This window comes from Antechinus flavipes, chromosome 6, assembly GCF_016432865.1.
Source record: "Antechinus flavipes isolate AdamAnt ecotype Samford, QLD, Australia chromosome 6, AdamAnt_v2, whole genome shotgun sequence".
In the NCBI taxonomy this organism is placed as follows: Eukaryota; Metazoa; Chordata; class Mammalia; order Dasyuromorphia; family Dasyuridae; genus Antechinus; species Antechinus flavipes.
The window spans coordinates 1,012,913-1,027,613 of NC_067403.1; the positions used below are offsets into that span (position 1 = coordinate 1,012,913).

A 14,701-nucleotide genomic window follows, 5' to 3' on the forward strand; every position below is an offset into this window, starting at 1 on the left:
CAGTTTCCCTTGCTTTTACGAGGAAAGGGTTGCCCTAGATCATTCCTGAAGTCCCTCGCGGCTCTCCCATTTCCCAAAGCTCTTACATGGGGAGCCCCTTGCTTGTAGGGGTCCCGGGCTTTGTACAGGATTGGCCCCCCTTCAGGTGTTCAGTTAAACTGAATCGAATGGCAGGCTCGGGTGTGGAGGCTATTATGAGCTTGCTCGCATCAGTCTCAAAGACCTCAAAGGGATTTTTGATCATTTCCCCTGCCGAGAATCTGGCCAAAGCTGGAACCGCTTTCCAAGGGGCGAGGAGGACCGGGGTTCTGCGAAATCCCGGACAAGTGGATTCCTTTCATCGAGGACAGCCAACCTACCTGGGGCAGCAGCGGTCTCCACTGCGCACGCTCGAGGCTTATTTCTGCGAGTCCCTTCCATTCAATGCTTGAGTCTGCCTCGCGGGTGGGGAGATGTGGAGGCGACACCGCCTACTCTCCGGTGAGCGGCAGGGGAGTCGACCAATGGGATCGAGGCTCCCTGTCTCCCGGTTCTGGCCCCCGTCTGGAGCTGGAGAGAATGGGCGGTGTCCTGGGAGCCTAGAGCCGGGGCGACTGGCAGGCCGGCGGGCCAGCGGAGCCGGCGGCTGCACTCGCTGTGCCGGGCTCCCGGGAGGCGCGGCTGCGGCAACTTTGGAGGGAGCTTGGGAGAGCGCGGTCCCCGGCTCGTCGGCCTTTCCTCGCCTTTCTTTCTCTCCCTCTCGCCCCCACCCCTTCGCCCACCCTGCGTTTCGTTTGATTTCTCTGCGAGGAGGCTGGGGAGGAGGATGAATTGCGTGGACTGTGGCTGAAAAGAAGCTCTCGGCTTCGGGGACGCGCGGGAGACAGGATGCTGAGGCGGGATGCGGGCGCCGAGATGCCCGGAGCCCTGACACTGCAGAAGCGCCAGGCTGGTGAGTGACAAGTGCACGGCGGCCCCCGGCGAAGGGCTGGCACGAAGGGCTGGCAGCGGGGTGGGGGGGAAGGCGGCAGCCCGAGTTCGCAGGGCGCCGGTGGCGGCTGCGGAGGGGGAGCGCTCCCGGGAGGCAGCGCTGTGGTGCGAGGCGGAGGAGCTGGGTTCGAATCCCTTGTCCCGCTGCCTCGCCAGCTGACCTTGGAGAATCATTTACCTCGCAGAGCCTCAATTTCACCTTCTGTAGATCGAGGTGGGGGAGGGGGAGGGGAGAGGACGCGACAATTGCGAAGGTCTCTCCCAGATTTAGATTCTGGTAAAAAGCCCTTCGGGAAGGGCTGGAGGAGAGGAACCGTGCTTCTGGGATGCTCTCACCTGCCTCCCGGCAGGCTGGTCCAGCTCCTTCTCCCCATCCCCGGGCTCAGGGGAGGAAAAGGGAACCGCACCCTGCTTTCCTCGAAGGGCTGAGGTTTCTCCACTGCGCTATGCGGGGAAAGGGACCCCGCGTGGGCAGGCGCGGCCGGAGGAAGGGCAGAGGAGGATCGGGGCTGGAGGCGTGGTCCTGGCCACCGGCCTTTGGAGCATCCTTTCCCTGATGCTCGCGGGTGCCTGAGGCGACTGTCCCAGCCCCAGGGAACAGTGCCTAAGCGGGAGAGGATACGGTCCCTATCCTGGGAGGGGACCTGTTCTGACCTGGCTGGTGTCGTGGATTGCGGCTCCGGGGCGAGGGGAGGGGGGGAGGAAGGAAGGGGGGAGGGAGAGATGGGATAAATGGGGGACCCGGCTTCTGCTGTTGACTTCTGGGGTGACCTTGGGCAGGACGCTTCTGAGACTCAGTTTCCTCTTATGTAAGTGCGATGACTGCACTAAGTGATGTCCACGGTACCTGCCTTTCCAAATCTGTCTCCTGACCACCTCCTCCTCTTCCTCTTCCCCCATTTTCCGGGACTTCTCTTTGCCCACACTTACTGGGGAAGCTGTGAAGGAGAAAAAAAAATGAATTTTTTATATAAGCCAGTCTTCTATTTTCAGCTTTTCCCTTTGAGGAGAGAGCCCAAGGGCTATAAAAGTCCGGCGGCCCTCCCCGTCTGCCCTCCTCCCCCCAACCCCCCAGGCTTCAGTTAAGAATATGCTCCGACTGAGCCAATATGATTTCTTGCTTTAAACCCAACTAAACCCAATGCATTTAGGGCTGTGGTCTTTCCCCTAGGCCTCTGCCCTGAATATGGTGCTGTCACTTACAGAAACAACCCTCTTAGGGCTGGGAAAGAGCCTTAGGAGTACATGTTACAGGCACAAGGAGCCCGAGAGGATTCTCGGTTGGCCAGCCTGAGGTACCCACAGACCAAGCCCTTTGCTTAAGGACTCCCAGCTGGCAAGGGGCAGTCTTGCCTCTTCTGGCTCAGACTTGCTTCGTGGCCCGAGACCTTTTACATCTAATTCTTCTGATACTGTTAGATGGCATGCCTTCCGGCCCACCCTTCCCCCAGCCTTTCCTCCAGTTTTTCCTTCCAGATTCTGTACAACGGTTGGAGATAATTTAATAAGACATTGGTTCTGGACTTGCTTCCACATGACTGTGATTGGGAATTGCTCTTTTAAAAAGCTTTCTAGATGAATTATTTTTTCCCTTTGTGTATAGTATGGTTTGCCATTTCCTTCTCCAGCTCATTTTTCAGATGAGGAAACTGAGGCAAACAAGATAAAGTGACTTGGCCGGAGTCACTAAGTTTGTATGTATCTGAGGCCAGAATTGAACTCAGGATAATGAGTTCTCCTGATTCCAGGTCAAGCACTCCATTCACTTAGCTGCCCCCATATCTTTGTCTAAGGGGTGGCCACGTGTAGCAGATCTTGGAACTTAGCCACGGAACAAAGGTTGATCTGCACCACTTGTGACTTGTGACTACTTGATTGCCTGCTTGTGACTGATGTGAAGACACATCTAACCTAAAAGTCTGATTTTTTAGGTCAAACCTGTCTATAGTACTATAAAGTGAATATATATAGATATATATATACATATACATATATAGATATAGATATAGATATAAATAAAGAAAATATACAATGAATCTTTATGAACTGAATGTACAGACAGTACTATAAAGTGAAAAATGGAATTTTGAAGTGAATGGCTATGCAGGTTATTTAGCACCTAGGGCTTATTTAGTGTTTAATTGGAATAGCTCAAGGGAGCCAAATGAGAGAGTCTGCTCTCAAGGGAGGTCAAACAAAGCAGAATTAGTAACATATTAACAACTACTACTTAATATGAATAATTAACGATAATATTAGCATGTGTGCTCATATCTATCTATTAGAGAAAGGGGAGGAGAAGAAAATGGAGGAAGGCAAGGAGAGAGAGAGAGAGAACAATAGAAACAAAACTTCCAGGCCATTGTTCCTTAAATTAAGCATCAGAGTTGGAAGATATGACTGGAGTCGATTCAGTCTCTGCCAGTTCTCTAAACTTCTTCAGTGGTAAAATAAGTTTAACTACAATGTCTATGTAGACCATTACCCCGGGGTATGAGAAATGTGCTCTGCATATCGTGTTCATATGCCTAGTAATGACACTTGCACACTCTACCTCATGGGGTGATTTGAAGAAAAGGTTATTTCACAGCTTTTAAAGTTGAAATAAGCCATAAGTAAAGTAACCAGCTTACTTATTTTGTTGAAGAGTTATGATCAAGGAAGAGAAATTACTTGTGCAATGTCACATCATATGTGAAAGTGCTTTGGGAAATAATGAACTACATAAACATGAAAAATGTATATGTCTGACATATGTATATCTATGTAAGAGTTGGGACCGGTCCTGTCATTGCAATAACACAGGGAACTTCCAGGTGAGGAAAATCTTTCTCTTGATGCAAGTTGGTGACTTTTCTTCCACTTAATGATTTAGAGAATACTCCATAGAGAGTACAGGATCACACAGTCAATAAGAATAAGAGACTAAACTTGAAACCAGATCTTCTTATATTCAGTGCTTATTCTCTAGCCAAGTATCAAGCTGCTCCTACATATCCTTATCTATCTATCTGTCTGTCTATCTATCTTTCATCTCTATTTGTCTCTCTATCTTATCCCCAAATACCAAGATTTATAAATATCTCTTATTTAGATAGTAAAATATCTAGATATTGTGCTTCTACTCTCTATTCAAAGGACTTATAATTTTCTTGGAATTGGCTATTCCCTCTACCATTGTAAATGGCAACATATCTGTGCCTTAATAAATGTTCATAAGTCAACATGTGAAAAAAAAATCAGCCCTCAGTGGTGCTGAGGTTGAGACAGGCAAATTCATTCAAAAAGACTTATTAATCACCTCTATATTTTAATATGTTTGTTAGATTTTTTTTTTTTACCAAGAGCATCCAAAGATAAATTTGGGGATTTTTTGTGGTTTTCTGTTTTCCATTCCCTGAGCAATGATTTTAGAGACAGAAAAGTCATTTTTGTAGTCACCTAGAAGTAACTGTATCATTGGTGCTAGACCTTAGTCTAAAACTTTTAAGTCCCTACTTCTTGCTGGGTGCTATGGTAGGTTCTGGAGAGGAGAAGGAGGAGAAACAAGGGGAAAAGGAGGAGGAAGAAGAGGAGGAAATGGAGAATAAAAAGAAGAGAAAGAGAAGAAGGAAAAAGTGAAAGAGGAGGAGAAACTGTCAGTCCTCAAGGACTTACATTCTATAGAGGAAGATAATGTGCTTATATAAATAGATATAAAGATACAAGGTAACTTAGGACACAGGAACACTAGAAGCTAGAATTTCAGGAAAAATCTCATGTGGACACTGAGGGAGCGCATGAAATGTATGTAAATGCCAACAAGGCTGAAATGCAGAGGGCAGGAAGGAGGCTGGAACCAGTTGGTGAAGGGCTTTAAATATCCAACAGGAGTTTTGTAGTTGATCCACTGGAGCTTCTTTTTGGAATAGCACTTTAGCAGCTTTGTGAAGGGTAGATCAGAAAGGGGGAAAGGCCATAAGTAAGCAAAGCAATCAGACTTTACAATAATATAGGTGAGAGGTGATGCTGGTTTGGACTTGGGGGGTGGAGAGAAGGGGACAGATGTGAGAGTTGGGAAATAGCACTGATGAGACTTAGCAAATCGAGTGGAGAGGGTAGATGAGGGAGAGAAAGCAATTCAGGTTGACCCTGAGATTGCTAAAAGGAATTTCTTTTCGTAACATAACATGTTATAAGAACATAATTCAGTTGTTTAAAAGAGGGGTTCAAGTACATTTTTGTTAGTGTTTTGTGCTTTCTGTATCCAAAAGTTATTTATATTTATCCTTACCTTTCTGTTATCTAATTATGCTGAAATGTTGATATTTTAAAACTTTCTGCTCATTTGAGTTATTCCAAAGTGGAATGGCCTTCCTTGAGAGAGGAGGAAGTTGCTTTCCCCAGCGCTGGAGGTCTTCAAGTGAGGTTGGATAAGTACTGTGGAGAAAATTACCGCTCAGACCTGGGTTGATTTCTAGTGGCTAAAAACTGCTACTTAGTAAGGCCATATATATGGTTCTTCTACATTACAAAATCTGCTGTAGTAGGGACTTAAAAGTTTTAGACTGATGTCTAGCGCCAATCTACATTTTGGGAAAGAGGGATGGAATTAACTTCAACATTTATTAAGAGAAGATAAAAAGTTTTGATAAGACAAAATCCTTTCCCGCATGAAGTATACAGACTTGGGCTGAGGCAAAAAATAAAAACAAAAACTTTAAAACTGGGGTAAGAAACCACAAGTACATTTAGGGTTAGAGTCGGGAGGCATTTAGGGTTATAGTCAGGAGGCATTCTCTATGTCTACCTTTCTACCCTTATAACCTATCCAAGAGCTGGATGAGAATAAAGGTAGCAGTATGTTGGAACAGAGAGAAGTAACCTTTTCAGTGACAACTAATTCACCTATCATTTTATTTCCTTTGGAGGCAATTGGGTTTAAGGGACTTGCCCAGGGTCACACAGCTAATAAGTGTCTGAAGTCAGATTTGTCCCTTCTACTTGACTTCCACTAATGGCTTATTTCTTGCATGAATTAGAGAATAGAAAACTTGCTGGCCAGATCAATATATTAGCAATTGTTATCCCTTGCGGAAAAAAAAAAACCTGCACAGTTAATGTTGATCCTACAAAATAATCACCTAAAGATTTTTGTGATAAACACCATGGATACATAGAAATATGAAGTGAGGCAATGTAAGGAGTATGTGATGAAAGAAAAACATGTGTCAACTAGTATATTAAAAGCAACAACTATACTTTAAGTACATAGAAAAGAATTTAAAAAGAGACATAGAGCAAAAACGGTAAATAAAATATGTATTTATCTCTATGGTATAGTATATAATAGATGTGGAATTTATTAAAATTTAAATAATTTGGAAATTAAAGTTTTATATTGAATTTCCTCCCCACCCTTTTGTTTTATTCTTGGTGTTATTAACTATGGGTACAACCATAATATTGTTTGTTTACTATATCTATCTGTTTGTTTATTTATATATGGAGACTAGGTCCTCTTATCTGTTAGGATGGATGCTTAATGACCTCTCATAGATCCAGTGCAACTACTGGCTTGATATGGAACATTGACTTGTTCTGTTTCTGCCCTGGGCTGGTTTGCCCCAAGTTGGCAGACTAAGCACTCCTCCTATTCTGAAGAGCTCATTATATTGCAGCTAGACTTGGTATAGACAACCAATCCGTTTAGCCCTCTGCAACTTACAACTCCTCAGGTCAAGTAATCCATGGGCCTCAACCTCCAATGGCAGGGCTTGCTGACATGTGTCCTTCCATCTGGCCAGATTCCAGTTTAAAGAAAAATGTTTGCAGAGTAGACTATGACTCAGGAGGACTTAGAGACCCCCTAGCTCAGACTCTCACCTAGTTCAGGGATCTTCTTTACAACATCCTTCCTAAACAGTCATTTAGCCTTTGCTTGTAGCTTTCCCACAATGGGGCTCTCATTGTCTCCCAAGGCAGCACCTTCCATTAGTTGACACAGCTGACTGTGTGCCATTGTCATACTGAGCTTAGTTTCTATAGGAATAGAAGGACCTTTGTCATTCCCCTCTCCCCATATTATTCCTTTGCAAAGGTGGAGAAGAACTATGTTTATTTTTCTCAGAGAATCTTTTGAATTAAAATGTATCCCATCTTGCTTTGATCATTGTTTTGTCTGTCATAGTCCCAGATTAGGAGTCAGGGAATGAGGTCTTTGCTCCTAGATTTGTCAGTATCTAGCTGTTTAGCATGGAGTAAGATGCAGTGGAAAGATTATGATTGGAGTTAAAGGATGTGGGTTCAAATTCTGCTCTTGCTGTTTATTCTGAATAGGACTTTGGGCAAGTCACTTACACCCTCAATGGGGACCCAGTTTCCTTGGCTTTAAAATGAGAGGGTTTGGCTAGCCACGTCTGAATTCCCTTCTACTTCTGAATCTATGGTCCTGAATAAAGATCCAATTTAGTCTCACCATTTGGGTCTTAGTTTTGTCAACAGTAAAATAAAAAGAGTGGGTTAAGATAAATTCTAAGATTCCCCCTCCCCACTTCCATCTCTAATGATCTATGATTCTTTGACCTTGGAAAAATCAGTAATCTATCTTCCTTCCCAAAGGAAGTTGAAACATGAGCAGAGTGAAATCAGGAGAACTAGGAGATATTTACCCTCTTGTGTCAATATTGCAATATGGAGTAATTCTTGGATTGAAGAGCTTTAATCACTGACTAAATCACATGATCAACCCTGACTTCAGAGGACCTGTGTAAAAATGCTCCTCATCTCCTGAGAGGGGATGCACTACGATGCACAATGAGACACACATTTTTTAGGGCAAAGCTCATAGGAGACTTTGTTTTGAATTATTATGCTTATTCGCTGGAAGGATTTGTATTTCTCTTTCCCTCCCCCAGGGGTAGAGAGATATGAAGGCAGAAAATAAGTGTTTGAAAATCGAAAAGGACAAATGGAAAAACGTCTAGAACATTTTGTTTAGGACATTGAGTGATAACTTGTGGTATATAAACTTTAACCCGATAATCTGTTTGTTTTTTTTTTAATCTGAATTGTTAAAATGGGTGAGAAGTCTATTGTGGATCACTGTATAATTGCTTCTTTGAATAATATTCCCTTGACGGTCACCTGCACCTATCTGTCAGTGCCATTATAGGATTGTCTGGAACCGGAGCCAAGGCAAGGCCTAGCCAAGATGAGCAGCAGGCCAGGGGGTAGCTTGGAAGGGGTGCGATGAGAGATTTTTTATTTGAATTTTTATAAATGCACGTTTTAGAATGCCAGCAAATCTGTTCTCCCTGGCACAAAGGGATTGAGTTGGAAAAATCAAGTTACATGTGCTTCAGAGAAGCCTCCAAACCTCCCGTAGACAAGTAATGTACAGGGAATGCGAAACTTTGTCTGAAACATGTGAGTGCTGTGCAAAGGGAACACGCTCTGCTGGGCAGAACTCCTCGGCTGGGATTTGAGAAGGGCTGAGTTTAGGTCTTGCCCCTGATATTTACTGGCTCTTTATCCTGTGTGACGGTGTGGTGGAATAGATCAAGGATCAGAACAAGTGTCTTTGGACAACTGTGGGATCCTGAACAAGTCACTTATCAAGGGTCATCTGTTACATAAGTCGTCGGGCTCAGTGATCTTTAAGATCTCTTCCAGGTCTGAAATTATGGGTCTGTAAGACATTTACTTGCTCTCTTTGTCAGCCTCACTTTCTTTCTCTGTACAATGTGAGTGATAATCGTATCTATATTGCAGGACTGTGGTGAGGACCAAATGAAATAGCATTGAAGTGTCATAGTACATAGGTTGCTAGCCCTGGAGTCAGAAAGCCTGAGTTCAAATCCAGCCTCAGTCACTTACTAGCTGTGTGACCCTGGGCAAGTCACTTCACACTGTGTTACTGGATGCGTAACCTTGATCTGTAAAATGATCTGGAGAAGTAGTGCAAACTACTCCAATATCATTACCAAGAAATCCCCAAATGGGCTCATGAAGGATAAAATGCAATCGAAACGAGGAATGCCCTGAACACTGTACTGTGTATTACAAAAAATGGAGCAGCTTAGGGAAATTCCTGCCCTTGGGGTTCTTCCAGTCTGTGTGGCACCAGAGGGGATCACGGGGATGCTCACGAGAAGGTCACCAGAGAGATAATAAATCAAGTGCTATGTGAGGATGATATTTTGGGGAGGGGAGGATTGGGATCTTTCCTACAGTGCTTCCAGTTCATTTCCTTCTTAAGGGAGCTCACTTTGCTGGTTATACATGGTGGTGATGTTTATAGCAGTTAAGGTAGTGTGAGGCCATTCCCTGCCCCCTCCCCCCCTTTTTAGCATCCTACCATTAGTGAGCGGTTTGGTTTTAAGAACTCTGGGCTGCTGGGAATTTGTGGTCAGCTGCCTATGGGTGATGGGAGTGTCTTTTTCTGCCCTTGAATTTATGTCAGGTGCCCTGGAAGGAAACCTGGAATCATGGGCATTTTCCCCCTCATGGTTGTAAATGCTCCGGAAGGTAGAATGTGATGAATCCATCCAGTGCACATAAATTAAAGCAGAAGGCAGGGGCTGCAGATTCAGTTAACATTCATTCCTGCAAGGTGGCCGTGGGAGCAGATCAAGACAAACGAAGCCTCCTGTGTGCTGAGTGCGAAGCCTCAGTGCCCAGGCAGGCAGCTCTGTGCCACTCTTTTTGATGGCTAACTTGCCTTTTGCTGATGGGAATAGTTCATGGAATTTCAATCTGAGATCCTCAACATTGTTTGCAAAGCACTTTCTGACACTCATAAAACTGAGCGATAGAGGGAGGGGAAGTTTTAGAGGCTTCCGAGGAGGGCAGGTCCTTGGAGATCATCTGCTTGAACCTCTTTATTTCATGGATGACAACTTGTCCAAGGTCGTTGTCTTCCTTATACATATATTATAAGTAAGGGTTAGAAAAGGATCACAAAGGGAAAGGGGAGGATCGTGCAGATTGATATTGTTGAAAACATAGGAATATCACATGGGGCAGCTAGATGGCACAGGAGGTAGAATGCAGGGCCTGAGAGTCAGAAAAACGTCTTCTCAAGTTTACATCTGGTCTTAGATAATTTCTGTCTGTGTGACTCTGGGCAAGTGACTTTACCTTGTATGCCTCAGTATCCAGTAAAATGAGCTAGAGAAGGAAATGACAAACCACTCGAGTATCTTTGCCAATGATATCCCAAATGGGCTCATGAAGAGTTGGACATGACTGAAAAGTGACTGAAAGTTATCTCACATGGGCCGATTTTGCAGAAGATAGTTTCTATTGCCAAGTTCGTATCATATGTGAGAAGCAGTATAAGATATTATGAAGAACTTACACCATTAGAAAAGGAGGTGGGCTCCTCCTATAGAGGATATTGGGCAAATAGGCACTGAATGACATACTAATAGCCAAAGAATATTAAGACAGCTGGGAAAAAGGCTTCTAGCAGACTGAGTGGGTAGATCTTCTATGGAAGATTTGTGGAAGGCTAAGAACAGGAAGCACCTAAGATGCAACGGTTTGGGGGAGTTGTGGTCTGTTACACCAATGGGAGGAGGACCCAGAACTCACTTATCATAAATCCATTGTCATATATCAGAGAGCAAGCTTTCACAAGGGGTAAGAGATCCTGGATGACAAGTCAAGACTGATTTTGGGGAAAAAAACTGAATACTCATGAGTACTTACCATGGAGATGTGCTTACCCTGGAGGAGGTAATCAACACTCTTCCCTGAGTATCAGCCAGAAACCAGGTGGAACAGATGGGGTGTGGAGTTATGGAAAGATCTTGGGCCAGCTCTGGAAATGAGAGACCACAGGCTTCACGGTGCAAGGAAAAGCAAGACAGTGGTGTTGCCAGGGTCCACATTTAAATAACTACAATGGAACTTGGGTTTTTGGTTCCTTTGTGTGGGATCACACCGTTGTTATAAATGGCATATTGCACTGCTTATTAGAAGAGTTGTTTGTTGTGTCGGATCACACCGTTGTTATAAATGCATATTGCACTGCTTGAAAGAAAGGCTTGTAATAATTGTGCAACACTGCTAATGATCCCAACTTGTTCTCTCTTGTGGAGGCTAATTTAAAATACAAATATCTCTTGGTAATTCTGTATAAAGATGAACCATAAGACCCCATGATCTAAATGTTCTGTACCCTAAAGGGGAAGGTAATAGTTCATCCAGGATAGGTGGGAGGACACTGAAACACAATACCAATGATGGGAGAGGATATAGAAAAGACATTAACCGAGATGTATGTGACTGGAAAAGGAAGCGATCTGATCCTATAGGGAGAATGAGGAGCAAGAGGCCATCTCTAATGCTATCCTCGTATCCAGGAAATGTTAAAAACGAGGAAGAAAGCCTTCAGTAGATTGAGTAGAACTTCTTTAGAGAGTTTATAGAAAGATGGAGGTAAGTATCCCATAGGTTGAAAGGTGAATTGGCTGCAAACATCAATGAGTACCATATTGCTCGAGTTCCAATGAAACAAGACAGCAGAAGAATACTGTAATAGCAGTTTGTATATATGCATGGCAGTGTATATACATACATACACACAGTGCACACATGCATATGTATGTCTACATGTAGGTAGGTGTGTATGTATGTATATATGGAGACAAATAAGTGACTCAGTGGATAAAGCGACAGTCAGGACGATCTGAGTTCAAATACAGCCACAGACATTGAACAAATCTGGGTTTGCTTTAATTTACTAGAGGAAAAAAAGCAAACCACATCACTCTGTTATCTTTGCCAAGAAAACTCCACTGCCAGGGTGGTAGCTATTATATAGCATAACATGGTAATATACAACACGAATGTAGTCCGTGGGATCACAAAATGGAGGACACTAGTGAATGATTACAATGTGTGTATATACATCCAGTGTTGGATTTAACACTCTCTGAATGTAGGCGGGGATACTGCTTTGTAACTGGAAATCTTAGAAAGTTGCCTGAAGCAGTGGGAGGTTGACTTGCTCAGGGTTAATTAGCCCACGTGCTATGCCCTGTCTCTAATTTCTATAGTATAGCATCATATAAATTATTTCATTTAATCCTCACAATTATGCTGTGAGCAACCATTATTCCCATTTTCAGGATGAGGACATTGAAATATAAAAGAAGTGATTTGTAAGTGAACTGGGAGTGGGCTAGAAGGGTTCTACTTCCAAACTCATGAATCTCCAAGAGCTGCTTCTTAGTCAATTTAATTCAGCAAACATTTGTTAAACACCTACTATATGTTTACTTACACCATTACAAAAAGGAGTGGGCTCCTCCTTCCTGGATGATGGATTAAAAAAAAGACACAGTCCTTGCCCCTGGGAACTAATATTCTACTGGATATAAATTTCCCCGAATATATACATGTATGTATCCAATAGTTGTGATCTGATTGGTGAGTGATAGCCACCCAGGTACCAGTGTATGAGTGTCTGTCCTGTGTTAACTCCTGTCAAAATCCTCCTATCAGTCTGCTTGAGGACCACAGCTAACACATTAGATACTTTCCTCCTATATTCTTGATACAGTATAAATAGAAATGGAATAAAAAGAGCCAACCGCCATTCATCCCACCTTCTTGTGGTAAGCCCAGCTTTTTGCGGACTATTTTCATGATGCTAAACTTTGGGTTCTCCTACATTGCAACTCTTTGGCGTTCTTAGGATCTATAACTCACAGCCCCATGACCTCATTGGTTCAAAGAAGTCTTGTCTTGGGAAGAAATTTGGGATGATTAAAAAAAAAAAATCTGTTCAATTTCCCAAAAGAAAACCTGCAAATACTGTTCTTTTAATTTTTTTCCATGCCCAGGTGACTAGGTCATATATTACATCATTGCTTTATTTCCATTGATCTAAGGACTATCTCCCAATGTTTTGTGTGGTACCTAGGAATTAAAATCTCCCTCACGGGACTGGTTTGCTCATGTGTCTCCCAGTACCTTAAGGTTTCACTACAAGGCCTGTACTCAAATTCTTTCTAGCTTGGTAGGACCTGTGAGAATTCATGTTTTACTGGCACAATCTTTAAGAATTTAGGACCCATTCCTTGCCAAGATAGACATGAAAAGAGTTCTTTAGAGAGCCAAGAGATGTCACAAGGATAAGTCCTTGTTTTAAATATATCAACTTCATTCAGAGGACAGAAAATAGACAGTCTGCCTTCAACTTGCCCTAAAGACTCATTTAGGAATCCAAACAGCTTCTATGTTCAGCCAAGACTCTGCTGAGACTGCCAAGAGGGTGCTCATTGTCTTCGGTGATTGCTCTGCTTTTTGAGGAGAAAGTCTGACCCAGCTCTCTGCTTGAAACTTTCCTGACCTGGTCTGCATTTTGATTTGGTACAATTAAGCTTGATGAGTCTGATTGCTCAAGCCTGAGTTGGGGGGAGGAGACATAAGGGAGAGTGGAAGGACATAGACCACTGAGGTAGGAAATCTGCATTCAGGTTACTTGGGCTGCTCCCTAGCTGGGAGCCTACTTTCCTGCTTTTATAGGCAAAGTGAGTTAAAAAATCTTTGGATTGCTGCACTTAGTGTAGGTGAAATCCTTCGTAACTACCCAGTGATATAGAAGTATAAGCTTATTTATATTGTAATATCTCTCCTTTCCTTCTTTCCTTCTCTTTCCCAGCCATCAGCAGTGAGAGAGGCCTGGGAAGTGAGTACAGAAAGAGGGATTTGGTCAGTGGCTTTGCTACCAACTTCCTATGTGACCTTTGACAAGTCAGAATCATTTTTCTTAGGATACAGGATGTGAAACCATAATCTGTGAGGTTCCTTTCTCTGAGATATCTGAAGGCAGATAGAGATTAAGTGATTTTCCTGGGGTTATGCTGCTAGTAAGTATCTGAGGCCAGATTTGAATTCAGATCTTCCTGATTGCAGATAGACTGGACTCGTTCGCTGGGTTCTTTTTGGTTGCTTGGTTTTGGGGCAAAGCTTTTGATAAAGTTCCATATATTATTGCTGTGAAGAAGATGGAGAGATTGTGGACTGCACAGCCAGGTGGATTCAGAAGCGGTTGGATGACCAGACACGATACGGAGTGGACAACGGCTCTGTGGCGGCGTGGCCAGGTCTTCGGCCGAGTCTCTCCGGGATCTGTGCTTGGCCCTTTGCTGTTTGGCATTCTATATCGGTGACTTGGATAGAAGCACGCATGGCCTGTTCATCAAAGTTTCAGATGCCATGGAGCTGAGAAGGCGAGCTAATATAGCAGCTGATGGAATCAGGAGCCAAGGGGATCTTGGCAGGCGAGAGCGTTAGGCTGAATCTAATAAGCTGAAATCCAATAGGGATAAATGTAAAGCCTTGCCCTTGGATACAGAATTCAATCTCGTGAGTAGGGAAACTGTGGGTAGACAGCAGTTGTCTTGAAAAAGATCTGGGGGCTTTAGTGAACTACCAGCTCAATATATGTCCGCAGAGTGATATGTCAATCAAAAGCGCTAATATAATCTCGAGCCGCAAGGAGAGGGGCAGAGCCTCCAGTAACGGGGAGGTGATCTCCCACTGTACTCTGGCTTCTCAAACCTCCTCGGGAATATTGCATCTGCCTCTGAGTGCCACAGAGGAGGGCGGCCAGAACGGTGAAGGGCTTTCTGTTTATGTCGTTATAGGAGCATTAATGAAAGAGCTGGCCACGTTCAGCCTGGAGAGTAGAAGGCCCTGGCAGGGTTCAAGTATTTGAAGGCTTTTCACAGAGAGG

General features: G+C 43.8%; 1 protein-coding gene across 3 annotated transcripts in view; it reads left to right on the forward strand.

The window, feature by feature from the left end:
- Positions 1–475: 475 nt before the first annotated feature.
- Positions 476–14,701, forward strand: part of JAKMIP1 (janus kinase and microtubule interacting protein 1) — a 201,637-nt gene continuing 187,411 nt past the window's right edge. For 2 of the 3 annotated variants that reach the window (XM_051963872.1, XM_051963871.1), the window contains exon 1: positions 476–931. The gene's annotated coding sequence lies outside the window, so the exon portion shown is untranslated. The remainder of the gene's footprint in view (positions 932–14,701) is intronic. The other variant, XM_051963873.1, reaches the window with a different exon arrangement.